The 27164-nt window shown below is 42.0% G+C and overlaps 1 protein-coding gene across 25 annotated transcripts in view; it reads left to right on the top strand.

Moving 5' to 3' along the window:
* ptprdb (protein tyrosine phosphatase receptor type Db) overlaps nucleotides 1-27164 on the top strand; it is a 135560-nt gene that overhangs the window by 32319 nt on the left and 76077 nt on the right. For 24 of the 25 annotated variants that reach the window (XR_006845378.1, XM_046412560.1, XM_046412516.1 and 21 more), the window contains exons 3-4: nucleotides 2192-2267; nucleotides 3519-3563. The gene's annotated coding sequence lies outside the window, so the exon portion shown is untranslated. Of the gene's footprint in view, nucleotides 1-2191; nucleotides 2268-3518; nucleotides 3564-17071; nucleotides 17399-27164 lie in introns of those variants that run through there. The other variant, XM_046412459.1, reaches the window with a different exon arrangement.

The raw sequence follows: 27164 nt of genomic DNA, 5'->3' as shown, positions 1-27164 counted from the left end.
AAGTTCTACTGAGCTGCCCTGGTTAGGGTTAGACATCAAAAAATTATCTGGGCCATTGCTGTGCAGGTCAGCACAGAAATAGTTTGGTTCATGGCATGAAAAGGGCATGTGAAAGCACTTTAGTGACCTAAATAATATACAGCTGTGCCCGTGAATAATTTCCAACCACCGGCAGAAACCTTTAAGGTGATATCTAGGTGGAGCGACAAGAATTCCACTAAAATTACTATCAACATTTTGACTGTCACTGAATAGTAACTTCAGCCATCAACATAAAAGGGATTCAAAGGCTGCTCTGAAGGGCTCCCATGGGAGTCCTCACAGAGATTCAAAGCAACTGAAAGGGTTTGCAGACAGACATTCACCACGGGTGCCACTTTATCACACAAAAATCTAGAAGAAAACTACAGTAATACCATGTCCACTGAAAACAGGATAGACATAACTTGTCCTAGCTTATTGTGCAAGACCTGTAAGCTGATATTGCTTTCGCCAACATGAGCTTTCCAAATGATCTAGTTTCCAAACATTTCCTCTCCTGCACAAGGCTGCTGAGGCTTTAATTACTTCTGCTGGGCCAGCACAGGTGAAGCACATTCTCACTAACAAGGTGGTTTCCAACCAGGGAGCACTGAAACACCAACAGGAAAACAACATGATGGAGAGGAAAACCATCGCCCACAATAGAGGGTAACAGACGCTTATAATAATCCTCCACCCAACTTATTTCACCAGCCACTGTCAGATCATTACACAAGAAACATGGTACAAGTGGAGAGGAATCCAGGGAGGAATGTGTCATTAACTGAAAATCAAGTGTGAACTACTTTTTACACATGGCGCACATACACTGCATATATGCAGGACTAAAATCTGTCTAATGTCTCAGACATGTCATCAGGTCACATATTCTTCAAATGGTTTTTGATTTTGCCAGGTGAGAAGGAACCACTGTGACCTGAAAACAACAACAACAAGGAATGTAACAGCTATGACATATGTCCTAGTTTTGATTTGTAATTAAATCACTCTCCATCTTTACATCATCAGATCCGACAGTTAATGTATGCTGCCATCATGGTCTTTGTCCTTATTTAGTAAGTCGGTCAGCAGCACAAACACAGGAGTGGTGTAACAGCACAGACTAGTGGTGACTCTTTGTTATGGCACCTTGTTTCAGATGCCAGTGACAGAATCACTCTATCTTATTACTGTCAGCAGTAACACATGCAGTATTTTTATTTTTTTATTCATTTCTGCGAAATATCATGGTTGTAACTTGTTGCAGTCTGCTGCAAAGTGGATTACGCTGTAAATCAGCAAGATTCACAACATGAATATGAATCACAAACTGCTCAGACTGGATAGTTACGTTAAAAAAGTTCAAAACTGCTGCACTGCGGTGGCTGATTCACAGCCCTACTGCAGAATGTTGTTTATCTAAGGCCTCAAAGTTCAATAGAGGATGGATTTCATAACAAAAATAACGATGCAACTGCCCATGAGACCCATCCTGATTTCATTCCACTAGCAAAGTGATTTCTATTTTGCTATGACTTAGTGCGCTCTGCTGCACTCCATAGATGGCAGAAGAATTCTGAATAACAGCACAGGGTCGTTGCGGTTGCAAAGCACGGAAGAGTAACATCTGGATGTGTGTGTCTGTGTGTGGGTGAATGTGTGTACAGTCTCTCTGTGCTTACATTTCACACGCCTCTATAGCAGTGTTCACACAAGTGTCCCAATGCAACCCTTTTGATCTATCAGAGTGTATACTTACACTCAAGTGCTTTTGCTTTCTCCACCCTGGCTTTTCAGCCCCTCATCCCTTCGCAGCCTGTATGGCTTGTAGGTAGCAGGCATGGAAGCCTTAAAAGCCTTAAAAGCTTCCAGTATAGAAGTTGAGCTGGTGCTGTCTATTTGACCTGACCTGCTCTTGGAACAATTAGTACACATTAATTGTGTTTATGTCATAGCATTCGATCTGAAAGTGTTGTAAATATAATTTGATTTAAACAAGCAGACACAAACACAAGGAACTTAGCTGAAAGCCAGAGTTGGCTTTCAGAGTGTTGAGTTCTGAAAGGCTAAGGCTCTGTTCCTAATCTGTTTCCCACTTTTCCTGTTCCCTTTCCCAACCCCCCACCCCACCTTGCATTTTCTCTCCATCTCTTCTTCTTCTCTGTTGCAGGAGAATTCTGGGGAGATTTCTTACTCTTTCATTCCTCAAGGATGAAGCACAGTGGACCTATTTACTGACTTAACAGGTAAGTACCGAATATCATGATGACCTTCAAACAGAAAAATACCTGCACATAAACTTCCCTCCTTCACTGTCAAAAGCAGATTTGTACCAGGCCAGAATTGTTTATGATTTATGTTTCTAAAAGGCTGCGCCATGTCCATTGAGAAAGACACAAAGAGGGAGCAGGAAAAAGAAAGGGGTGAGATCTCGCTTCTGAAAAAGAGAGTAAAGAAAGCAAAGAAAGCACTGAGAGAGAGAGAGAGAGAGACTCATCCTTGGGGACAGAAAGAGCGAGTGGAGAAACTGTCTACAAGATGAAAGTTTAACCAAACATCAGCTCCCCGCAAGGAGTGGCAAATCTGCTGCCGTCGCGGTGGACAGACTGAAGGAAAGACATGCAAAGAGACAGACCGACAGACAAGACAAGACAGAGCAGCGATCCCCAGCTGTTTTTAAAATGCTGCCTCTGATACATTATTGAACATGCAGCTCTCCAACGCATCGCTGAGCTTTCCTCTCATGTTAGCGCTCCAAGTTTGCATAGCGTCACCGTTCTAAATATAAAGCATTCGCTCACCCTCTCCGGTTTGTTAAAAGATGCAGAGGCTGCACGTAGGCTGTGTGTGTGTTGCTCTGAGTGGCACTTTCCTTTTCTGAGGCTGGCTGGAGTTTGACTTCAGTCTGTGACTCATTTTGGAAGCAAGCCTCAGCAAACTTCAAAAAACAAAAATGGATTTCATCAAACTCTTTGAAAGTATCATTAGACGATGCACTAAGTATACTGAGGCGAGCCTAGTGCTTCACTGGGAGTACTGTACACTGAAGGATTGAGGAGATTGATTTTTGAATCAGAGAGTGTGTGGAACACTGCAGGTCTACAAATGTCTGCAGCAATAACTTTGTTTGCACAACTCAACTTTCCTGTCCCTAGTTCCCGTTTTCCCAGTTTAATAGGTTGGATTCGAACAGATGTTCTAAGGTCAGGGTCTTTAGACTTTGTGTAAGTGGAGTACCAGGTCCAGTCTACAGGTGGCAGCAGAGCAGCATACCCAGCAGGCATGCTCTTGAAACAGACTCGATCTGCCTCTTTCCCAGCAAATCTCTATGTAGGCCTCATTCATTTATCTTTCCGTATCATCTAAGACAGGTTTTCAAGCAAATGATTCTTCCTGGCCAAGAAAATACTGTGTAAAAACCAATCAATATGGCTTTTTGTTCATAGATCAAATGTGAAGACAGTTCAAACTCCTGAAAAAGCTTGTTCTATTTTCAGTTCCCACTTTCAAACTTCATGTTCCAGGATGAACCATGAGCAAAGGTAAGAAGCTTGTCTAAAACTTGACCTCATTTTTGAATGCACGAATTGTGTGTGTGTGTGTGAACATATGCCTGTGAGCGTGCACAGCGATGCATGCTGTCCAGTCTGTCTGTGAGGATGCATGGACACCTGGGTCCAAATGCTGCTGGGGGTGAGTGCAGTTGTGTGAATGTCTGAGGGTGTGTGTCTCTATTTTCTGACAGATGTTGTAACGACATGATTAGCCCTCTGGCTGCCAGTAGCTCTGTGTGAGGTTGCTATAGTGACTGTGGGTTGAGTGTTGGGGAGGCCATAGTGGAATATGAGGGTGCTGAGGAAGAGGAGAGGGGGTGGAATAGGAAATGAAGTGCCTGGTGCCTCCAGCCTGTGTGTGTGTGTGTGTGTGTGTGTGTGCGTGCGTGTGTGTGTGTGTGTTTCTCTTTCTGTTTTTGTGTGCGTGTGTGGGTGTGTTTGTGTGACGTTTATGTCTGTTTGTGTATTTCTACAAGCACTGAAGTGACACTCATCTGTGTAATTGGGAATTTGATCAAGACAGCTCACTCAAACACTCGGTCAACCATGTATGCACACACATATTGAGTCTGCGTAGGCGCAACAGGAGGAGACGGGGATCCTGGTGTGTGGGCAGAGGGCAACCTGCTCTGCCTCACAGACCAACACCATGAGTGGGTTACACTCGGTATCACTTATCACCTATCACTGTGCTGTGCCAGCGGAGCCGTTGTGCAAACTAGTACGAGCGAGAGAACTGCCCTCTGCACAGAGACAGTAAAACGTTGTGGTGTAAAGCACCATGCAGCCTCAAGGACAAGGCTCAAGTGCAGCATACTGATTATTTTTAATGTCTGTGTTCTAAGAAAGTGCTTATCATCCCTGAGGGTCAAGACTCCTACAAGGGGTTGCAAGATAAACCTGAGGGTTCTCTGACTTTTGCTCTCTTTTCTGAAGTGCCAGACAGTTTTATGTCCCAGGGCCTCCAAACTGTTGAATGAACCTACCTGTGAAGGGAAAAAAATCCTTCGCAGGTCACAACCTTTAAGTTGTTTGTGTAGTTGTCTGAAGGGATGCACCGATTCAAGTTTTTCTTTTTAGCTGCTATTTCCAATACCTCAGCTCAGAGTCAGTACTCTATGAAATTGTAGCAACCAAGTTTGCTGTTTTCATCTCTATGTTTCTGTAACCTGGTTTCATTTTTTTTTTTTTTGACATGTTACTTTGGCTTTATCTTGCTACATTTCTATGGGAGGTAGCCTCAGTGCAGTGAAAAGCTCTCTCTCTCCATCTCTCTCAACTGGTGAGCAGTGGTCAAGTGGCCAACTTTGAATTTTGTATTTCTAAACAGTAATGAAAATTTTCTTCTAAATATTCTTTTAATTTAACAGTGACTGTATTTTTCTCTGAAAATTCAACAGAAAAGAAAAAAGTACCAAAAAGAAAATGTAAATGTCAAATGTTAATGCAAATCTGAAAAAGTAGGAGACCGGATTATTAAAGAAATATGTGACAGGGTGTATTAAAATTTGAATATTTTAATCACTAAGGTGAAAAACATCTCGTCAGATCTCTGAATTAGTTAATGTGTTCCCAGGGGGCCCTCTTCAGTGAACCGATCTCATCTTACCTAACAATCTGAAGCAACCCTGAGGCTCTGCTGCCGCAGACACAGAAACCTGGTCTCATGCTTGTCTTCTGTATCGCCAGAGCGTGCAGCCTGCTTTATATAATGGTCATGGTGAGAGATATAATGTACTGTACCATACGGGGCTGGCTTCACACAGGGATTACACCTAGATGATTCTTCAATAGAGAATTTAGTCTCGGGCAGCTGAGCTTAATCCGCTCCCGTGGAAGCGGACCACAGTGCCGTGGAGCCATGGACAGATATGACAGAGAACAGAGAGGAGCCAGATTAGTTCGTACTAGGAAGAGGGTTGAGGTTGAAGCTGCCTGACAGAGCGTCTCCTGACAGCTCCTCCCAAATCTCTCTACTCTCTCTAATGCAGTCTGAGGGAAACATTGTTCCTCTTTCAGTCTTTTTGACTGTCTCTTTCTTTCTACCCTTCTTCCCCTGTCTCTCGATGTGAGGTGAGAGCAAGACACGGAGAATAAGTGTGTGTGTCTGTCTGTCTTATCATCATTTCATTAGCCTGTAGATTTCTGGGTCATTCGTAGCCTTGTTCTTGCTGTCTCGTATGCTGTAATTACCCTCACATGAGTCAGATCTGATAATTAGGATGGTCCAAGCAGGACTCACCCACACACACACACACACACACACACACACACACACACACACTGTTCGTACTTACACACGTGTGTCACACACATACACACACATCAGTCATTAGTGGAGAGCTTAACATGCAGTGCTGTGCTAATGGGATTATCATTGCTGAGGGTCCCACTCATCAAGTTCTTTCTATTTGTCATCAAGCACCATTCTTAAGCACTTAAGAGAACCTGTCATCTTCTAACCTCTTTCTTTCTTCTTTCTTCTTTCTTTCTTTCTTTCTTTCTTTCTTTCTTTCTTTCTTTCTTTCTTTCTTTTTTTCTGTCTGTCTGTCTATCTGTCTTTCTAATGTCTTGCCTGTCTTCAGTGAATATGTTCTATTGGCATGACTACATCTATAAGGGCAGACACAATGGGGCACATGTGGTGGCCTCAGGGTTTGAGATGCTTACCATCCCTGGTTCAAGTCCAGTAGGGGACCTCCTTTGCATGTCTTCCTCCCCTCATTTCCTGTCCATCTTTGCTTTCTGCCCTCCAGCAAAGACACATAAGTGCCCCAAAAATATACTTATATAAAGCAGACGCCATAATTGTGGTTCCTAACCCTCTAAGCTCATGTTCCCTTAAACAAGGGATTTTTTTCATGGAACCCTTTGTAACGAACTGCATGTGTCTTCCAGTTGTGATCATTTTGTTGTCTTTCTTTTGCTTGAATGTTTTTTAGAGGTCCCAGGAGGTAAAATAATCTAGAAATTCACAATAAAAAAAAAAAAACAGAGGAAAGTCTAAAGACGTAATGAATACAATTTGACGTAGCACATTTCTCTTCTGAATTCTGCTTTCCTCCTGTGGCCTTTTAATCATCTCATAATAGGGCTGCTCATTGTATTAACATTGTTCAGTCACTTAGCAAACAGTGATTTTGTGATATATATCACCCTCCACCCTTCTTGTTTATCCTTCAACCCTTTGATGGGTCCCGACCTCCTGATTGGGAACCACAGCTCGATGAAGAAAAGCAGTCAAATTGAAACTAATTATAAGATAACCATTTTGCATTACAAGATATGAAAATTTGTGAAAATGGAGAAAAGAAAGCTGAGACAAATTGTGTAGTTAAAAGGGGAAATGCAAAAGTGTTTCTTAAAAAAAGAAAAAAGAAAAAAGTCAGTTTTACACAATTGCAGCTAGTCAGCCATCCTTAAGGTGAGAAATAAAAAAGTATCCTCACACTGTAATAAAGATGTAATATGGAAAGAAAAAAGTAAAACTCTGGGTAATGTAAGTTTGATTTGTTCTTCTGCTCTTTTATCCTTTAGTTACACTGACATAATCACCTCTCTCCATCTGAACCACTCTCAGCCCTCTCTCCTGTCATCGCTGCACCCATTTCATTAGCTCATTTAAAAGTAATATTACCCATAACCATTCAGTTTTCACTGTGTTTATTCTGTTGACTGAAATAGTAATGGAGATATTGACAGCGTAATGTAGAGTGATTCTGTCCAGGCAGGCCATTGTGTTGAGTGGTTTGATGGAGAGGAGTGGATGACTGGAGGGCCATCTATGGTATTACATATAGTGTGGAAGGCGTGGGAAAGAGAGGCCCTCTGAAAGGCAGAAGCTTAAATACCATGCCTCACATACACAGATGTAAAGGGACAACACACACACACACACACACACACACACACACATGCAGGCAGTGGATTAGGATGGGGATTATGAAAGCATAGCTGTAAAACAGGCAGAGACAGATCTGTGTTATACTTCATAAACACAGCGGTTGTGTATTAAGAATGTACAGTAGGGTGGATTTATTATGAGGTGGATGGTGTGATGACTTCTCATGCGCCATGACTGAGAACTGTTCAAGCTGAAATTCAGCTCAATAGGGACGCAAAGAAGCTTTAGAAATCAATTACTGAACTTGCATGGCAGGAACTGGAAGCTACAGAGATGTCATGTCTGGGTCATATGTTTATAATGTTCAAGAATTTCAATTTTCTACTTACACAGACACCTACAATGAGATGTAAAACTGAGAGCTTCGAAATTATATCCCAAATTCAGTCTACCCTACTATGTGAGGAAAGACAACCTACACATTTTGCCAAGCAAACAGGTTTCACCATCATCACCTACAAAACCTGTGTGGTGTACATCAATAAAACCCCTCCAGCACCAGTTTTAATAAATGGTGAGCCTTGTGAGTTTGTGGAGAACTTCACTTTTAGACAGCCTTATCTACAAAGACACTAAGACACTGAAGCACATCAAAAGAAAAATTTGCCCAAAGCTTGGGGCGTCTCCACAGCATCTAAAAGTTTTATACAGTCTGATAAAGCTAAGAGGCTATACAGCTATCTTAGCAGCTCTGTGACACGTACATGTTAAGCAGGTTTAATGTTCACCATGCTGACCATCTTAGTTTAGTGTGTTGGCATGCTAAAAAAAAGTACTAATTAGCAAGAAACACAAAGCATTGAGCAATAGTTGATGCTAATGGGAAATTTTATGGGTATTTAATCATAAACTAGTGTAAGGGTGGCTAATCTGGCCCATTCATTCATAATATCACAATCTATTTCACTGCAATCAGGACCCACTATCTGAATCTTTTTTTTCTCAGTTTTAAATTGCATTATTAAAACACAATAAATGTAGTAATTAAAAGACAAAGTGACTCCATGAACTGATGTTGGTATGTGAAAAGTTGATAAGGGTATACCACAGTTATTAGCATTAATCCTGAAGGGAACATGAAAGTCTGAACCAAATTTCACATCAGTGCATCCAAAAACTGCTGAGACATTTCACTCAAACTGTGTAAGCACTGTGGTAGAGGAGACGCAAGAGTCAGTAGTATTTGTCCAGTGGAAGCAGTGAAAAGTCTGTACATCTCATGTCTATCCATCGAGTAGATGGTGACTTTGATCCCAACAAAACCATCCCAACAAGAGTTTCATCGCGGATCGACGACACACTGACTTTGCCATCCCTGATCCATCTACCTAATTTCCCCTCGGGGATGAATAAAGTCATCAATCTATCTATCTATCTATCTATCTGTATAACAGTAATGTGAATTTCACCAGTGAGATAAGGCAGCGGTACCTGCAGTAGCCGGACCACGTGCTTCAGCTGGAGGCACATGACATCCCAAAGGTTCTGCTGAGATTGACTCCACGCCAAATCAAAACGAGCCTTATTAAGCGTTCATTAAGCACATCGAGAATCTAGACAGGGTAGCGTTATGCTTTGTAACCTCTTTATGTAGTGGAGGTACAGTTCGTTCACATACCACTAAACACATTTTCTCTCCAGTGGCATGTACAGGACAACCGATTTTCAGTTTTATGTGCTGAGGATTTGAGGTTTCTGAACACTTTTCGCCTGTGAAACTTCTGCTCTCACACCAATGTAATGCGAATAAGATTATGTTTGTGATGCTCGTAGAGTGGAAAAATGACATTTTAAATATTCAACAGCAACTTGTCATTCTTGAGTCCTGGTTGCATTGGATAATGGACAATAAGTGTTAACAGCTTTCATTTAGACTGTTTCTACTTTGGTAGAAAGTAGGCAAATGAAACTGGCAGGTCTGTGTGTTATCCTCAGTAGACAGGACAGTGTTTCTTCAATAATTTATTGCTGTTGAATTTTCAGAAGTTATATTCTAATGTTTAAAGTACCACATATTATTTCATTAAAAAAACACAGTGTGAGCAATTGTGATGAGCCAAGTCACCAAAAAAAAAAAAAAAAAAAGGCCGACTGAACTTTGACTTGTCAAGTTGATAAAATGTGGCATTCTGAGTTTGCAGGGATTGTGACTGCGGTGAAGTTTAAACAGTCAAATCAAGGCATTGGTTGTTGTGATGAATTGACTGCCATCACCACTCCCTCTTCATTAGGCACTATTCAAACTCTGCTCGGCAAAAACAAATGAGCTCTTTGGCTTTGAGGGAAAAACAGTTCAATTTCAACCGCTAATTGTCAAAGAAGCTTCCTGCCGTCACCTTGGTCAGATTTGCATGCATAATGACGGAAGGCTTTCTAACTAACCATAACCCATATCGTAAAGCTGAATGCAGTAAACACACATGCACGCCCACATTATGAGAAAATGTGAGGGAACAGTTCATCTCTACCACCCGCCTTGTTAATTTGAACAAATTGCCCGGTCTTTGAAAGCAACACACAGCTGTGAATTGAAGCGGATGTTGCAGCATGTGGGCCCTACTGTCTGTTCTCTGAGATAAAAATGCAAAGTGATACTGTCACGCCAGACGTTGTCATATGATGTTTCAAAATCAGGCCACACACTGGCCACAATGTGGCCACATGCTGCTCATACATGATGAAGCACTCGTCAGTCTCCTCAATATGTGGCCATCTAAGCTTTGGCCCCGCCGCATCAGGCATGTCTTGGTCATCAGACATCTGTCATAAGCACGCAGCTCACTGGAGGTCTGTGGCTCCCCGTGATCCCATCTTCTCTACAGCCATCAAATATAATCATCAATCTCTCCTTTTGTTTCCATTTATATTCACTCTGCACATTTCTGCCTGGCCTCCTCAAACTCTCCCCTCTTACGCCCTCCCTCCTCCTTCTCCTCTTCTACATTTCTCCTCTCTTCTTTCAGTATGCTGAAATCTACAACTAGCAATTTGCCAATCTCTCCTCTCTCCCACTATGACACATACGTACATACACACATGCGCACACACACACACACACACGCATGCAGAGGCATCCAGACCGCAAGAGCTGCTGTGGTGTATAATGACAGATAATTGGCTATTGTGGGTTCGCCCTCGGCAGCAGGAACCAATCACAGTGACAGCCACTTCTCTGTGACCCGTGTGTGCTCGCGTGAGTGTGTGTGTGTGCGTTTAGGAGCATGAGTATCTGAGTGTGTGCAATGCACTGATTGTATTGTATTTTGCTGCCTGCCTTTGTTGCGCCGTGTATTTGTGTAATTGCAAGTCGTATACAATACAAACTGTGACTGACAGATCTCTTTGTAGTTTATATCCCTGTCATTGTTGCATTTATGTAAACATAAATATGCTATTGAACTAGTTTTGTCTGTAGAATATGAAAGTCAATGCAGTCCATTTAAAGAGGCTTGTTGTGTGTATACGCTGATATCGTAGGCTTGTATGTAGGTATAATCTCAATAAAATGTCTTATTTTGTAGAAATGGCAACTCAGTGCTTCTTATTTTACATTCTCTGAGTTTCTGCTCACGTCTCTAGGATGCACAGCCCCACACAATGCAGCTTTGCTGTTCTTCGCTAATGTGATCGCTGCTTAGCTTGTCATTCGTTACTCATTTTGATGGAGTCAGCAGCCCTGGGTAATGGTCTGTGCGCTTGCCATTTGTAGAGAACCTGTTGACTCCAACTGCTCGAATCTCATCAGAATACATTTTATTTTTCCTCTAGAAAATAATCCTGATATATGAATTGTGGCAACATCAGCAACAGCCTTTAAAATTGCAAGCCATAGTGCAAGTGGAGGATGTCTCCTTTACACACACTCTGTCTCATTGCTTTTTCAATTTTTCCCTCCATCATTCACTTATTTATTCCTAGCTCCTGTTTTCGTCCTTTCTCTGGCACTTCCTTTTTCTTTCGCTGTTTTTCCCCCCTCTTTTCTCTCCCTCTCTCTCACTGCCCCTGTGTGCACCAATTCTCATTTCCGCTCTTTCAATGGTACGGAACGCTCATCCAACCCATGCACACAGACTAAATGAGATCCTGTGTGTGCGTGTGATGCATGCGCGTGCGGCTTTGACTCTGTGAATATGATATTTTCTGTATTGCTAATACGTGCTACCATAAAAAATGTGCGTGTGTGAAGGAGGGGCTGTGTACTTCATCATACAAGCCAGCTCAATATTCCCAAATGCAATTTCCTCAATGTGAAAAACGCAGGCTGGATGTTCATCATTCTATAGGCTACTCCCTTAGTGTTCAATAAAAGCTTCTTGAAGACTGCAAGGCTGCTCGCTCTCGGGTTCCTTTTTCTTTTTTTCTTCCTGTCACTCTGTCTGACTACACACACAAACACACATGCACCAAAACTCCTGCCTTTTGTGGCACACACTTTGTCTGCTTTGCTTTGTGTGCATGATTAAAGTGCATATCACAGAAAGTTCCCCAAGTGTTTCTTAGCAATGCTGAATAACATTCTGAACATGTAATTTAGCCCAGCTGAGCTTGTCTGTATTGTGTTTGTGAAAAAGCTGTTCTTTACCGTTATACCTATACAGGAACATATTTCAGCTCTGTCTTCAGTTCTATAAATTGATCACTTTGCTGTTCCAAAGGCCTTGAATAGCCTTTATCTTTCTCCACAGTTAAGCCAGAGAACATTTTCTATTGCTATTATAACTAACTTAAACAACATATCAGCTAAAATACAAATATACACAATACATAGTCTTCAGAATTCCAATTATAACAACCTGTCATGTTGTCATGTCTTTTGTAATTTATGATGTTTATTGCATGTATGTTTCTTTCTCTCTCTCTTTCATCCTCTCTGTCTACCTCCTCTTCCCGACTATCGGCAGGATGGTTCTCCTTTGTGAGCCGGGTCCTGCTCAAGGTTTCCTCCTGTTAAAAGGGAGTTTTTCCTTGACACTGTCTTCTTGCACGGGGGTTCAGGCTCTGGGTCTCTGTAAAGCATCTAGAGACAATTTTGATTGATAAGGTGCTATATAAACAAATTGAACTGAATTCTATTGTCAGGGCCAAGTCAACATGTTTGAGCAGGAGTCAAAAAGGCTCAGTCCATGCCGTTTAACATCTGAAATCAAGAAGTGTTACGTGTTGAGCGATCTGGGGCATGAAAAAAATAACATCATCCACTTTAACTGTTACAGTGTAACCGAGATATATGGTTATAACGTGTAGGTATGATAATCCAGACAGTATCCCCTTACATCCCTCTGTGTGCACTCCCCTTGTTAGCTGCATTAATGTCCCCCTCCATGAAATTATGGTTATAATCATCCAGGTGTAACTAGGGAAGGTGTCGTCTTTAACACCGGCCAAGCCACTAATGGATCGCAGCCCACTGCAGCCTCACATGTCTCGTTAGAAAACAAATGACTGGAAGACTGGTAAAACAGCAGGTCAGTGCCCGAAGGAAGGAAGCGATAATGATGTGCTGTATGCTTGTGTAGTCAAAGACATGTATGAGGTCACATTTCCTTATACACTAAGAGAAAAGGATGTGTGTGTCTATCACAAAGTGATCAATCTTTGAAGCAGGAGGAATTATTTTTCTTTGTACTTCTGTGTGCATGTTGGCATGGTCAGGTGTCAATGGGAGGGTCTGAGTGTCAAGTGTATGTGTGAGGCATTAATGATGAAGGTGTGTGTGTGTGTGTGTGTGTGTGTGTGCAAGAGGCTGGCTGTGGCTCTCTATGATGCTGAGATTAGAGGCAATTATTGAAATGTCATGGCTTTAATGGGCTGCTGCGCTGCACCCTCTCATAAGTCACGAGCTGAACTTTCAAGGTGATGAAACAAGGATCCGTGTGCTTTCCATCTTTCTGTGTTTTTTAAACATTTTTTTCTTATCATATTGTTATTCTCAAGTTGTAACCCTCTTTGCTTTTCACACAGGCGGATTTAGCAGACTGACGTTCTAGACACGAGGTGTCAAGTAAAGATTTTTGTTATTATTGTTTAGCTATTTTTATTTGCTTGAAAAAATGAAAAAAAATGCTTATCATTATTTTCTCCAAGCCCAAATTAACCTGAAAGCGAACCTTTGTATTGTCTTTGAAATTAAGAATAACAGCAAATATTGACATTAGAGAGACTACATTTAGTTAATTTTTCAGCTATTTTTTAATGGCTAAAATATTGATCATATATCAAAATCCTTCCTGACCGATCGTTGATTGATTAATCAAGTTATGTAAATTAAGTATGTAATGTAATGTAAGTTATCTAAAATGTTGCTGTACTTTTGTTCCTGCTGGTGTGTGTCAACATTTTAAACAAAGAAAAATGTAGAAAAAGCATAGCTACTTCTTGACGTTGGAGCGATCATTTCAATTATTTGGTTAGTGTGGTATTTTGTATTGTAGTGGATTGTTTTGAATTGGATTTTTTATTTTTCATCTTTTCTCGCCCTGTTGTAGATTTTTGCCCTTATTTAATTTATTGAGTCAACTGCTCAAAACTTCCGTCAAAATTTTTCAGAAGTGAACAGCTTTTTATTTTAGGTTTTTTGAAAGTGATTCTTTTAATAATATAACACCTTAATAAAATAGACAAAATAGAAACCAAATAAAAACTCTTGCTTCTTGCTGTCTTTCTCTAATAACTCTGGTGCCCGCTCGGCCAGTTTGTACAGAAACACACCTAACTCGTTGCAGACATACATATTATTAATGATGGTTGCTTTCCATTTATAGAAGGTGTTGCAATACCGTCGCTCTAGCCTTGTGCCTGCTGACTCACTGGCACACCTAAGAATGAAATGGACCCATTATTAATGTTGGTGGATGGTGTTTTTCCTGTTATAATGAGTCAAAATATCTGCTGTAGCACCGGTCATTGTGACAGTGGTCAGTCCAAAATACATAGGATACAATTTCTCCAGGGCCCCATTAGGCCCCATTAGATAATGTTTTTGCATGTTCAGCAGACACACAAGCTTTTATTGTGCAGAAATGTGCAACAATCCCTAGACTAACAATGACTGATGATGGCCAAAGTCTAAGTCAAAGTTAGCGTGTAATTTCTGAAGTGTTCGATTTTCTTTTTTTTTTTTTTTTTTTTTATCAGTCCCACTTATCCTATTTTAGAACATGAGAGCATTCAAATCCCACATATTGCTGCGGCTGTCGTATGTGGAGCGTAGGACTTATTATCTCCGGATCACAGGATTAAAACCGTAAGTGAGCAGGACATTACCCATGAAAAGCATGTACTCTTAATTTATGAGAAATTCCCATGCTGTGATGTAACAGTCTGGTACCTACTTGCTAACGCTGTTGCAGACAATATCTTCATTAAAGACAATGTTTAAATTTGTGTCGACGCAGGCTCAGAAAACGCAGATGTGTTTCGTCGTGTTAGCGACTGTAGATACAGAGTGTTGAGGAAAGGCAGAGTTCATGCATGACTTAAAAAAATCATTGAAAATTGATAAATGAGTTGGTTGACAGTATGGGCAGTATGCCCGAGGGAGTGTGTGAATCCAAGTGCACATGTGTGCAGGCAGTCGTGTGTTTTCACATACAGAATGCAGCCATACATACACACGCATTGAGTACTGAACCCGTAAAACCATACATATTTATCAGTGGATAACTTGAATATTTAATCAAAAGCTGCTACATACTGCAATAGTGTTGACAGTGAGAGGGAGCCGGGATGTGAACACAATCAACAACATATGTAATGCAATTTGCAACATAGGAGATGTTTATTGAAGGTATACAACCTCTTTGTTGTCTTTGCAGCCCAGTGCATTTGCATAGTGTAAGTGTGTGTGCAGTGTGATGTCACAGAGTGCATCAAATACAACTCTGGACTGTTGCCGTGATAGCAAAGCCTCGACCTCTTACGTGTGAGTTATTTTGAGAATCTATGTGTTTCTGTGACTGTGTGCATTGCACACACATCTGCACGTCTCTGAATCTGTATGTGTGTGTGTGTGTGTCCGTCCAGCCTGAGGTTGTGTTTTCTTGTACCCACTGAGCTCAGGAGTTTCTGCAACAAGAGCATGTTTAAACTCCTTTATCTTATTTACATTGTGTTGATGAGAATCTTCTGCACCACTGACTGTATTTGGTGTTCTAGGTCAGGGCACCCAGAGTGTGTATGTGTGCGTACGTGCGTACATGCATATGTGTATGCATATGTGCGTGCGTGGAGTGCACTTGCACTCAGTGTCTGAAAACTGTTTTTCAATTTTCTCCCTCTTTTGCTGATTTCCTGTTTGTTTGTGAGCACATAGACAGTCCTGATACTCTTAAAACTTTTTCAGGACTTGCAGTATGTAAAGTCTGTGGACCCCATAGCACTGGCAAACTCAGGTTGTCTGAGGGGCTTGGACAAAAAGAAATTCAAAGGGTGCAATGTTGTGATGCTTTTATGAAGAAACAGCTACAAACCCTGGTTAGGACTGAAATTGTTCTATGATGCGAGTCAGGTGTTGTGACTTCTACTCCTCTGCAATAAAATCAGACAGGTCAGCTAGTTTCCTAGCATGTAGGGCAGCCTATATGGCACTACATCGTGTTTTCTCTGAAAGTGCAGCCTAGTGGGCACTTTATCATATTTTATTATGTTTTATCTGCCACAGAGGCATCCAATAGGGCATTTTTGCAGTGTTTTTTAAAACTTGGCAAACCCATTTCCTTACAATGTGATTATAAATACAAGAAACACATTAAGTACTGCATCAAATTGAAACCAAACTTATGAGGCCGAACTACACTTAGAGTGTACTACAAATACACATACACACAGCGAAATCACTCACATGGATACTGGCGTAATCATGTTGTGCGCTCTTAGCAGCCCCATCTGGGAAGATTCTTGATTTGATTTTATCATGTGGTTGTCTGCACTGCAGTTGATGCAGTGGGAAGAAGAGAAGAAACTTCCAGATTAAAATGACTTGTCTTAATCTGCAGAATGCAGGAGGCGTTTAGGCGTTGTAGATATTTTCATTTCTGTGGACCCTTTAGAATTATCCCATGGCCATTTTTTTGTTGTTGTTGTTTTGTTTTGTTTTGTCCTGATCATGATTTGGAAACTGTTGGCCTAAATAATATGAAACGCCCAGGCAATATCCGATTCTATCAAAGAGCTGCTCCTCACTGGAGATAAGATCGACTTCACTTGTCTCCACGGATAAATTGCGGCTGTGATTGCTTCTTCCCTAAGCTCCAAAACCAAACATTATCCCAGAGAGCCCTTTTAGTCTGTTAAAAAAAAAAACAACAACAGAGATTTAATCTAGAATTGAGTTTAAGTTTGAGCAAAATATTTGAGTATATATTGCCAGCGGTGTGAGTCATTAGTTCACTTTTGCACATAAATGAAACATTTGTCATTGCAGTGGCTTTTTTTATCTGCTGTCGATTTCATGTAATGTTAAAATTAAATATCGCATGTGACCAAATGCCGGGACGATTTCATCTCTTACCGGGCGAGGGAGTCAGGGCTTTTTTTTCTTCTTTTTTTTTTGGCGACTCTGCATCGCTCCACAACACATTATGGACTCTCCGAAATAACGTCGCGGGGATTACGCGCGGCGTCTGCAGCTTTAAATCTGCCCCAACTTCACTCCAGCTACCATACCAGGGGGTGGGGGACCTGACAGCTACCTTACCGAGTCATACACTCGTCGGGTATAGAGGAAATTATTGGAGCGAGTGAGTGAGTGAGTGAGAGAGAGAGAGAGAGAGAGAGAGAGACGCGCGGTGCTGGATTATTTGGGCAGAGCGGCTGCAGCCACGGTGGATGTTACACGGTCGAAACGACGAACAGAACAGAGCTTGAATCTATTCAGACCGCGAGTTTTTTCAACGGCGGCGCCTGGCAGGATGCTGATATGGTGAGCGAGTCTCTGGTCATGTGTGCGTGTAGTTTGTGTTATTGGGGAACAGGCACAAGAGAGCGTTAACTTCTTAGGATAACGCATTCCCCGTGCATCTGCGCTTATCCGTTCACATGTGCTGTGTGTGTGTGTGTGTGTGTGTGTGTCAGTCCTCCGGTGTCAAACACATATGACTGACACCCAGTGTCTGCCTTATCTTTCCTCCCCAGCACCAGCAGTTAGTTGTTTTATTGGTGTTTCAGGTGATCCTTGTTTTTAGATTTGCAGCAGAGGAAAATCACCATGATATTTCTGTATATTTCCTGTTTTGGGGAATTGTCTGGCATGGGCAGTAAAGACTGAGTTCATATCGATCTTAATTTAACCTAATCAATGGTTTATTATTATCTGCCATGCTTTGATGATTGCATTTGTATTCGAGCTTACAGTGACTGTCATCCAGTGGTGATCTTGTTCTCTATTTCCTGCAGTGCCACAGTAATGCTAATACAGTACAGTAAATACAGTTTTGCACTGGCTATTAAATTGCACCTTTGTCAGATGTACTGTGAGATTATTACAGTTCTTTTCCCTACGGGGCGACTCTTGAAATGAGGTTTTTAATGCTGATGAGAGATTAAGGAGGCTGTAAACCGCTTGGTTTTCACTGCCTGCCTGGGGTTTGCTGCTCCCCCTCAAAACATGCTCAGAGGTATTTTCTCACGACTGAACCGATGCCACCAGCGCAGAGCATATTGGATGGACATCTGATGGTGTGTGCAGACACAAAGCAAAAGGATGACTTAAAGGCAGTCAGTCACTTCAGCCTGTTTTGAGTGGGCTGTCTGTGAATTTGTGCAAAACTGCATGAGCACTTTAGACTCAGACAGGCCACAGTGGATTATATGGGTGTATTCCTGTCAGTGGATTTCACTCTGGCAGTCTATATGCAATTCATTTGGACACATTATAAAACGATTATTGGGAACGGTTGATTGCTATGAAGCATGGTATGCCCAATTTAGCAGGTTTCATGATCTGTTTTCACCTGTGAGATGTAATGATTGCATACAATTTGTATTTGACGGTATTGCAACAATTTTGATACCTGAAATGTATATTTCTCTTCTGCCAACTTAATGACTGTAATGTGCATTAATGTGCTAATGGCTGTGTGTGTGTGTGTGTGTGTGAGAAACAGAGAGACAGAGAGAGAATGTGTGTGTGTGTGTGTTCAGCAGTAGTCAGCAGTCTTGCTCATACACGGTCTATGGCAGCATTACAGACCTCACTACAAATCAATCATGCAAGTACCTTTACAGCAGTTGGGTTCAAATATGTGAGCGAAAGACGTACCTTCATGCATTTGCCTGATCTTCCATATAAAGGCTATGCATATGGTTTCACTGCTAAGTGCCTTAATCCATATCAAGTGTTGCTGAAAAACATAAACATAAGGAACCTAAGGAACCAAATGTCATGATTTTTTTTTCTTTTAGAATGAAATTACTTTAATAGCTGCATTGATTGACAAGTCATGGTGCTTTTTCTTGGCAAACTGTGTAAGTACATATTTTAGAGATGTTAATGGTGGAGTGATGTCGTTGTATTCTCAATTATGAAATTAGCAATAAATACGCATTTAATGTAAAAAAAAAACAAAAAAAAAAAACATGCGTCCAGTTTTTTAAAATTGTCCTCACAAGGACTACTTCTGCTGCACGCTGTTAGATATGTTTGGGCACATTAGGCAAGTGGACTTCAAACTGTTTTACGACCATAGCCTGCTACTCTCAGGTCAGAGGTGCCTTGTCACATGCCAGTCTGTGGACGAAACAAGTGCTTTACCCTGGCTGATCTTCTCCTGTGTTTGCATGTGTGTGTGTGTGTGTGTGTGTGTGTGTGTGTGTGTGTGTGTGTACATGCGTGCCGCTGCAGCTGTTCCTCCTCTCAGAGAGATTAAGTGTCACAAGATGTGATGGATGCCAATGTCTGCAGAGCCAGCTGTGTGTGTGTGTGTGTGTGTGTGTGTGTGTGTCTATTACATGTTTGTCAGCACATTTCTGCTTTTCTGTGTGCCTGCTCATGTATGCATGTGTGTTGTAAAAGTCCATGTCATTGCTCTGAGGGTTGGGTCAGGTTAGGAGAGGTGATGTTAAGGTCAGGGATGTTATGAGTTGGGTTGGTAATTATAGTGACTGCGCCTTTGGTTCCCACAGACCAGGCCAACGCAGTCTAAACCAGGAAGACATGAGCAGGTCAACAGTGCTGGATCGCTGCTCGGGTCAACTTGTCCCGCTGCAAGCAAAGAACTCTGCCAAGAATAAAAAAAAAGAAGGATTATAAAGAACAGAAAAGATTGTTTTTTTAAAAAGCTTTGGAAGTTTGACATATTTCTTGCCTGCAGAGGCGTGAGTGCAATAAACATACTGTACCTGCATTTTTCTTTTACATTATTATTATTCATTGTGGCAAATGCAATTTTATGGCTACTTCTCAAGACTCGAACTGCATATGTAAAGAGTCTATTTTCAGCGACGGCCTTGTGGAAAAAACAGGCTGTAACAGTCAGAGCGGGCAGGTGGGAGGCTCCTGCTTCAGCTCCAGTTAGCCAGGATCCAGCTGCGTTGCTGCTAGCAAAAGTGATGGTATGCGGAGCCGAGAGGAACGGAGGAGGTGGACGAGCAGCTGAGGGGAGTGGAGGAGGCTCTGCGATGCTATTGATTTACCTGACAGTCGGAAGGGACGGCTTCCAATCTATCTCAGCTCTCCCTATCATCTATCTGTCGGTTCACCCGTGTCTCAGCCTTCCTGTCTTTTTGTCTGTCTGACTCCCAGATCGTCCCCCTGCTCTCACTTTCCCATACTTCTCTAACATCTGATCCTAAGTAGCAGCATGTCTTTCTGTCATCTCGCCGATGTTACTCCTGATTATTGCTTTATCTTTGTCGGCTGCTGCCTTTTTTTTTCTTTTCATCCCTCTCTTGCTTTCCCTCTGCTTTCACTTGTTCATCACACAATCACACCCACATACAGGCTGTGAATTTGTAATTAATAGCAGAGATGTCTTCACCTGTGGAGAGGAACATATGGTGAGATATTAAAAATTTAACTGAAGACTTTCCTCACTTCATCTGTTCTCCACTCAGGCAGGTTTGTTCTCCATGTTTGTGGCTCTCATGTCCTCCTCTTTTGCTCTCGCTCCGTCTCTCCTTTTCTCAGAACAAAATTGCTTGGTTGTTCCCTTTCTTTTTATTGTCATCAAAGTATTGTAGTGTCAGTACGTAGCAAGCAAACATATTTTGCTCCCAGACATTTTTAGCAGTTCTCTGCTCTCTGTGTTCCTTCACAGAGACGCACTGGCATCAGATTTCCATATTTATTACATGTGCTGTGTATGCCGAGTGTGTGCGTGTGTGTTTGTGTTGGATTCTTCAGAGAAGAGGCATAAGATATGGGGTATGTGTAATGAGGAACAGACAAAAATAGAGGAAAGAGAGATTCAGACAGCGAGAGATAAATAGAGAGAGAGAAAACGAGAGACTTTGACAGAGACAGAGTTTGTGGTTGGGGCGATCCCCCCCCCACAGCCTGTGTTCCAATCAGAAGGAGACACTCCGAAGGAGCCAGGCACAACCACAACAATGCCACTTTTTCCAACCACACTTACACACACAAACAGACAGACACACAATCTGAGCCAAACGTGCTGAGCCCTCCACAGTCGAGGCTGAAGTGTTTCCCTCCTTTTCCCACTTACTCTCCCGTTTCTTCTTCACATTTAATAGCTTTGTCTTCTCTCTCCCCCCCTGTCCTCCTCTTCACTGTCTTCTCCCTGTCTCTTTCTCACCCGGGCTGTGCTCCCTCTCTCCCCCGTTTTCTATCCCCGTGGCACGCATGATGGTTTGACATAGCGAGCTGGTGCCAGACCACAAAGCTTTATTTTCCCTCTGCAGATCTTTCTTCCTCCTCTCTCACTTTTTCTCTCTTTCTGTCTGCCCCACCCCACCCCCCACCCCTTCTTACTACTATACAGTTTAATCTGCAGCCGGGGCTTAGTGGCATGGCTGCAGGACTTCCACATCACTTGTTTCTCTCTGCCGGTGGATTTGTGACTGTTTGCAGCCCATCTCCTATGGCCTTATCTCTCCTCTCCATTTTCTAAAGATATATATTTGTTTAATAATTTATTCATTTTAATTTCCTTTAGTTTTGGCGTCTGCCCTCTCCTTTCATCTTGTCCTCCCTTCTTAATACAGTGGCGCCTGTGTGACATGTGTTTGCATTATGTCTTATTACTTCCTCCTTTAATCGTAGTCCCAGCAACACAGCTGTAAAACTCAGTTGATGTCTGTGAAATCGCTGTCATTGGTTGCTTTTTTTCCCTCTACAGATCCGCAGATAGGGCTCTCAGGCTGTGGTCAAATTTTTGAAGTGACAGAATATGTATCATTATTCAACTTGGCCTTCACCCAAATTTTTGTTTTTAGTTCTTGATTTTTTTTTTTTCTTTAAATTTGCTTTTGGCAACTTCTTTTTCGCTGCTGTGGTATTTTCCCAGCGATTACATGTCAGCCAAATATTGTGGGCATCCCTTGAAAGAACTTCTGTAGGTGACGTACATTTCTTTATTCAGCTGTGGTAACTATTACTGCTCATGCTAACTCTTCTAACCACTTCTGCTGCTCCAGGAGAAAGATGAACATGTGCCAGAGGATTTTTTCCCTCCTAACAGCTAACGTTCTGCAGGTGTTAAGAACAATAAATATGGACGCTTTTCATGTGAACCCAGTACGAATCACTATTGTGTTATATCAGTCAGTGATGGAGTGGCAAAACATATTCAGGTGAACATTTTTTACGGATTAATACTTGAAAATAAAGCGAGGAATTTTCCAGTCCATTATATGAGTAGAGAGTGTTTGCTCAGTATCCTCTGAGGGAGTCTTTACCTCCACTGTCCCTGCCATGGCTTCAGTCCTTGGCTCGGTTTAACAACCTCTCCATTCACAGACGACAGGGCCAGGCAGCAAATAGATGCCTCAAAATGGCTCCCTCCAATCACACACAACAACCGCACATTAATTCTATTAGTCTCTCTCTCTTAGCTCCTAATTTTTCAGCCTGTCCAGGATTAGCACTCACCACTGTTTGTTTGTAGATTCGCAATTAATGACTTTGATTGTCTTTTTTGTTTGTTTTTGCCAACTGAATCAGGATAAGACTGTTGAGCTGAGCTTCTTTCTTTTGTTCCTTCATTTATCCTTCATCCTGTTGTTGTTCGTTTCCCCTGCTCTTCTCTCTGGGGGGGCTGAGAGTCCAACACAAATCCCATTTCTTGTTGTTCGTGTTCAGGAATTATGTTCTGCCTCCCCATTTCCCTCAGACTCCCTAAGGCACCTGGGATTAAATGATGTGTGATGTTTGCGAGCGTGTGTGCGTGTGCCGTTTTTCTCAGTCTTTACTGTTAGTCTTGATTGTGTAAGGACTTTCTGTGTGTAACGATCACAGTGACGATTGACCTTCCATGAGGTGTAAAGCTTTACAGGATGTGAGTATCGGTGTGCCATGTGGGCACGTGTGTGGGTGTGTGTGCATCTGTGTGTGACCACCCCAGCGCACATGCACATGTGTGTGCGTGTGCATGAGGATGAATAATCTCTTTACAAGCTCCAAACATTTGAAATTACTAGACATTCTCTGTCTTCGGAAGACAGGATGCCACAGGCTCAAATGCAAATCTACAAACCTGACCTGAAATGTCCTGCTGTATCCGGTGGATTTAGTGTGATGTGTTTCATTTCTTTGATTATTAGGCACATGTGTCCGCATGTGTATGTGAATGGCAGCAACAGTACATGTGTGAATTTCAACACAGAGTATGTCTGCACATGTTTATGTGTCCTGGAACACATGTACTAGTAAACCTTGTTCACCCTTGTGGGGATACTTGGTTGTAATGTGATATGGTGTCACAGTCAGTGAATATAATGCACATAATAGGAATATTAACATCATAAGACATGCCATTGCTTTAGATAAAAGAAAAAAAAAACATACCGACAGACAGCTTTTGCGTAATTATACTGTGCCCATCCTTAATCTTGTAAACATGCACCATGAAACCATTTCCTGTCCTCTCTAATGTATCCCAAACCTCTTACTCAGCGAATCCCCAACTACTCCATTCCTGGATGGCCTTTAGACACAGGAAGTGCCTTAGCAGGTCTCTCAATATTGCACTATTAAATTAGACCTGTCATTTAATACATCCCCTGGTGTAGAGATTGGCATCACTTTCCCCGTGCATCCTCTGAATCACCCAGCCAAAGCAAAGAGACACCTAACCAACTGCCGGTCTCCCCCGTGTCTGTCATAAGAAGCTCCTGTAATAGGTTTATTGAAAATAACAAGGTTGTCTTCTAGTGTTACAGGAGGGGCTCTGCTCCTGTCTCAGCTTAGTCTTTTTCAATGGAACCACCTTTAAGGTTCTCACCAAGGTATGCAGCATATGGCCTAACACTGAGGATAGTGATTGCATGTGTTCACTTTGCAATTAGTTCATGCAAATCGTGAACAGATTCTGTCTAGAGATGAGAAGAAAGTAAGTAGCCAGCAAACCGAAACATACAAGACATAAATGAAGAAAGAAGGAATTGTGCTGCCAGAGATTAAGCAAATTAAGTTGGGTTTATAAAGGCACAAAGGCACAGTAGAACATTTAATTACTGTATTGTAACAAACTCTCATTTTATGTGCAACATTTTAAAAGACACAGAGAGAGCCTATTAAGCAGCTTCTGGCCATCAAATAAGTCAATTATATAAATTTAATTGGTCCTTAGTTGCTGTAGCAGTAGTGTGCAGGCTTTTTTCTGTGTTTTTTTTTTTTGTTTGTTTGTTTGTTTGTTTTGTTTTGTTTTTGTTTCCACGAGCGACACTTCAGCCAGGTTCTGAATTCAGTCACAGCACTGATTGATCCCCATCCTTCTCCACAGCTCTGCCACCTCCTGACCCTAAAACTGTCTGCACTCCCCAGTGAGTGTGTGCATGTCTGTGTGCACGAGGGTGGTTGTTTGTGTGTGTGTGTGTGTGTGTGTGTGTGTGCAGGCATCTGTGTTGCCTCCCTTTTTCACAGAAAGGCAGACATAACAGGCCAGTGTCAAAACCATGACAAACACGTATGTGTGTAGAGTTAAAGGCACTAAAATGCAGGATTATAACGTAATCTGACATTTCTTGGCTGATATGCTGATTCACCGATTAGAAACCAGTCTGTCATGCCAGCAGCGTGTTTGTGTGTGACAAGGAGAAACATAATGACATATAATATGATTTTGTGTGTGTGTGTGAGGAGGGGAGGGGAGGGGATTGGTGTTTTGTGTGTAGGCAAGCTTAACATATTCCGCCTGCTAGACCACTTGAGAGAGAACAATCATCTGAATGAGAATTGCAAAGCTACATCACTCTATGATTGGAATTCAACAAATGGTCCGAATTGGCTTCAACTGACACAGGCAACACGCTCACACACACACACACACACACACACACACACACACACACACACACACACACTAGAGGGGCAGTTCATGGAAAGCTTGCTTACCCCAAATGGACTGTCTAACTCATGCATGTTTCTCAAGTACACGCAGCCACACATACAGCGCACATGAAGCTTGCTCAACAAATTGGCTGCCTATAGTGCACAGGGCGCTGCAACACAGTGATATGTTTTCCTGTTGTGGCACGTGCTCACTGAACGCAGCCTAGCCGTGTCGCTCTGCTCTCCTCATAGACTGTTTAGCTGCTTCTCTGCTGCACTGGGTGGCAGCCAGTAAAATGGTGGCGCTTGTTGTGGAAGGCTGCTGGCTGTCATTGATTTGGCCCAGCAGGTCTCTGAGGATGCACACTGTTGCCCTGCCAGTGAGGCCTGGGGTCTGTGGTGAGTGTGTATGCCAGAAATAAAAAGAGAAGGGACTGTAAAGTGCATTTATTGGTGTGCACAGTGGTGCAGTGTGTGAGGACAGCTCTCTTTCAATGAGATCCCAATCTGCAGCCCGTCAGCACAAACTATATATTCCAAACTGTTTAAACCCCTTTGGGAAATTCTGAGAAGGTCCAGAGTGATCAATTAGCTGTAACGCTTTTGATGTGATTTGTTGGGGGGGGGGGCTGGGGCTTGTTCAAGAAAATTGTTCCTCTCCAGAATATTCCTCCATATTTTGTCATCTCTCTTCCTTTTTCCTCACTTTTTTTCTCCCCCCCACACTTAGATTCCTCAGACAAGCTTTGAAAAACAAACAAAGGGAATCTGGCATGAGACTATAAATAATGCACACTCACAGATTGGGGTCAAATGCTTTGGATTCCACAACACATACGCACACCTCTATGGGAGCTCATGCACATACAAACACACAGATTCACATTGTACATTGTGTTTTGTTTTTTTATTCCCCCTATGTGCAATATTTATTCCCTAGTGAGCAATCAGTGTGATAATTAAGTGCGCACACACACACACTTATTAGACACTGTGACATATACAGCCAGGCGCACAGTGACTCTCTCTCTCACACACACACACACACACACACATTCTACTGCATGTACACACACAGGCTGTTTACTGCCTTGATGTCCCTCGATGACAAAGCGTGACAAACAAGTCTGTTCAGAACACATTTTGGTCTCTTTGTGTCCCCACTCCTCCACCCCCCATCCTCTACCCTCCACCCATCCCTTTCCTCTCCACTCTCCTTCTCATAATTCTGACAAGGGCAACTCAGTCATCCTCTCCATCCACAGCTCCTATCCATCAGCACAGTGCCATAACCTGCCGCTGCTCCGTGATAGATTACTGTTCATGTGCTGATATATTGGCCTATCAGACTTTGAGGAAGTGACAGATTAGATCATTATGTCCCTTTATGATTATGAGTCTTGTTTTTTTCTTTATATATTGGTGTTTATCTGATGCAAGTTTGCGTTGTGTTATATAAGAGGCCTTTTTCATTGTTGCGCACTTCCAGGAGGGCAAAAAGGAGGAGAGGAGGGACTATAACATGTAAAGCAACATTGTTTTTCAAGAAAGAGGAAGAGACTTTGAAGGACACATCTTTCTATGCACTTACCATGTATGCTCTGAATGCATGTTTACAGTATGTCCACCAACTACTGTCAAGAGAGAAATGAATATACATTGCATCTAAATTAGATTCATCAAGCATGTTTTTCAAACTTTGCCGTAAAGTCCTAAGTGAAGAGGGAAGTTACATATCTTTAATTCTTCACCATTACACAGCCGTTTTCAGCTGTGCATGACACACAACATTGTATATGAGTGATATTGCTTAATGAACCCATGGTGAACCGTACTCACGCTCTTTTGCTTATCCTGTGTAGAGAAACTGATGCAATAGCCTCACATTTGGCTAAATCATTCACATATTCCATATATATACTGTATATGCATCTCTTTGAAGGTCTAATCTTGTGCATGTAACAGATTATATTGATATGATGGATCTGCTCTAAGAGGCTTTGAATTGTTTACATTGTATCTCAGTCTCCTGTGTTTCTGTGGCTTTGGAAACAGTCGTGCAGAAATTTACATTTTGAACCTATATGACTATGAGCGGCTCATTAAACAACTGACTGTCTCACCTCATTGCACAGCATTCTGAAATATCCGGATGCATCTGCACATCATGAAGTTTCTCCTCCTCTCATACCCTGAGAAAAACAAGCACTCACACCAAAAGTGCGCTCAGTGTCAGAGT

The sequence above is a fragment of the Scatophagus argus genome, chromosome 2, assembly GCF_020382885.2.
Source record: "Scatophagus argus isolate fScaArg1 chromosome 2, fScaArg1.pri, whole genome shotgun sequence".
Lineage (NCBI taxonomy): Eukaryota > Metazoa > Chordata > Actinopteri > Scatophagidae > Scatophagus > Scatophagus argus.
Note: the sequence above shows the minus strand (reverse complement) of the source record. Positions and strands in the feature narration are given on the sequence as shown.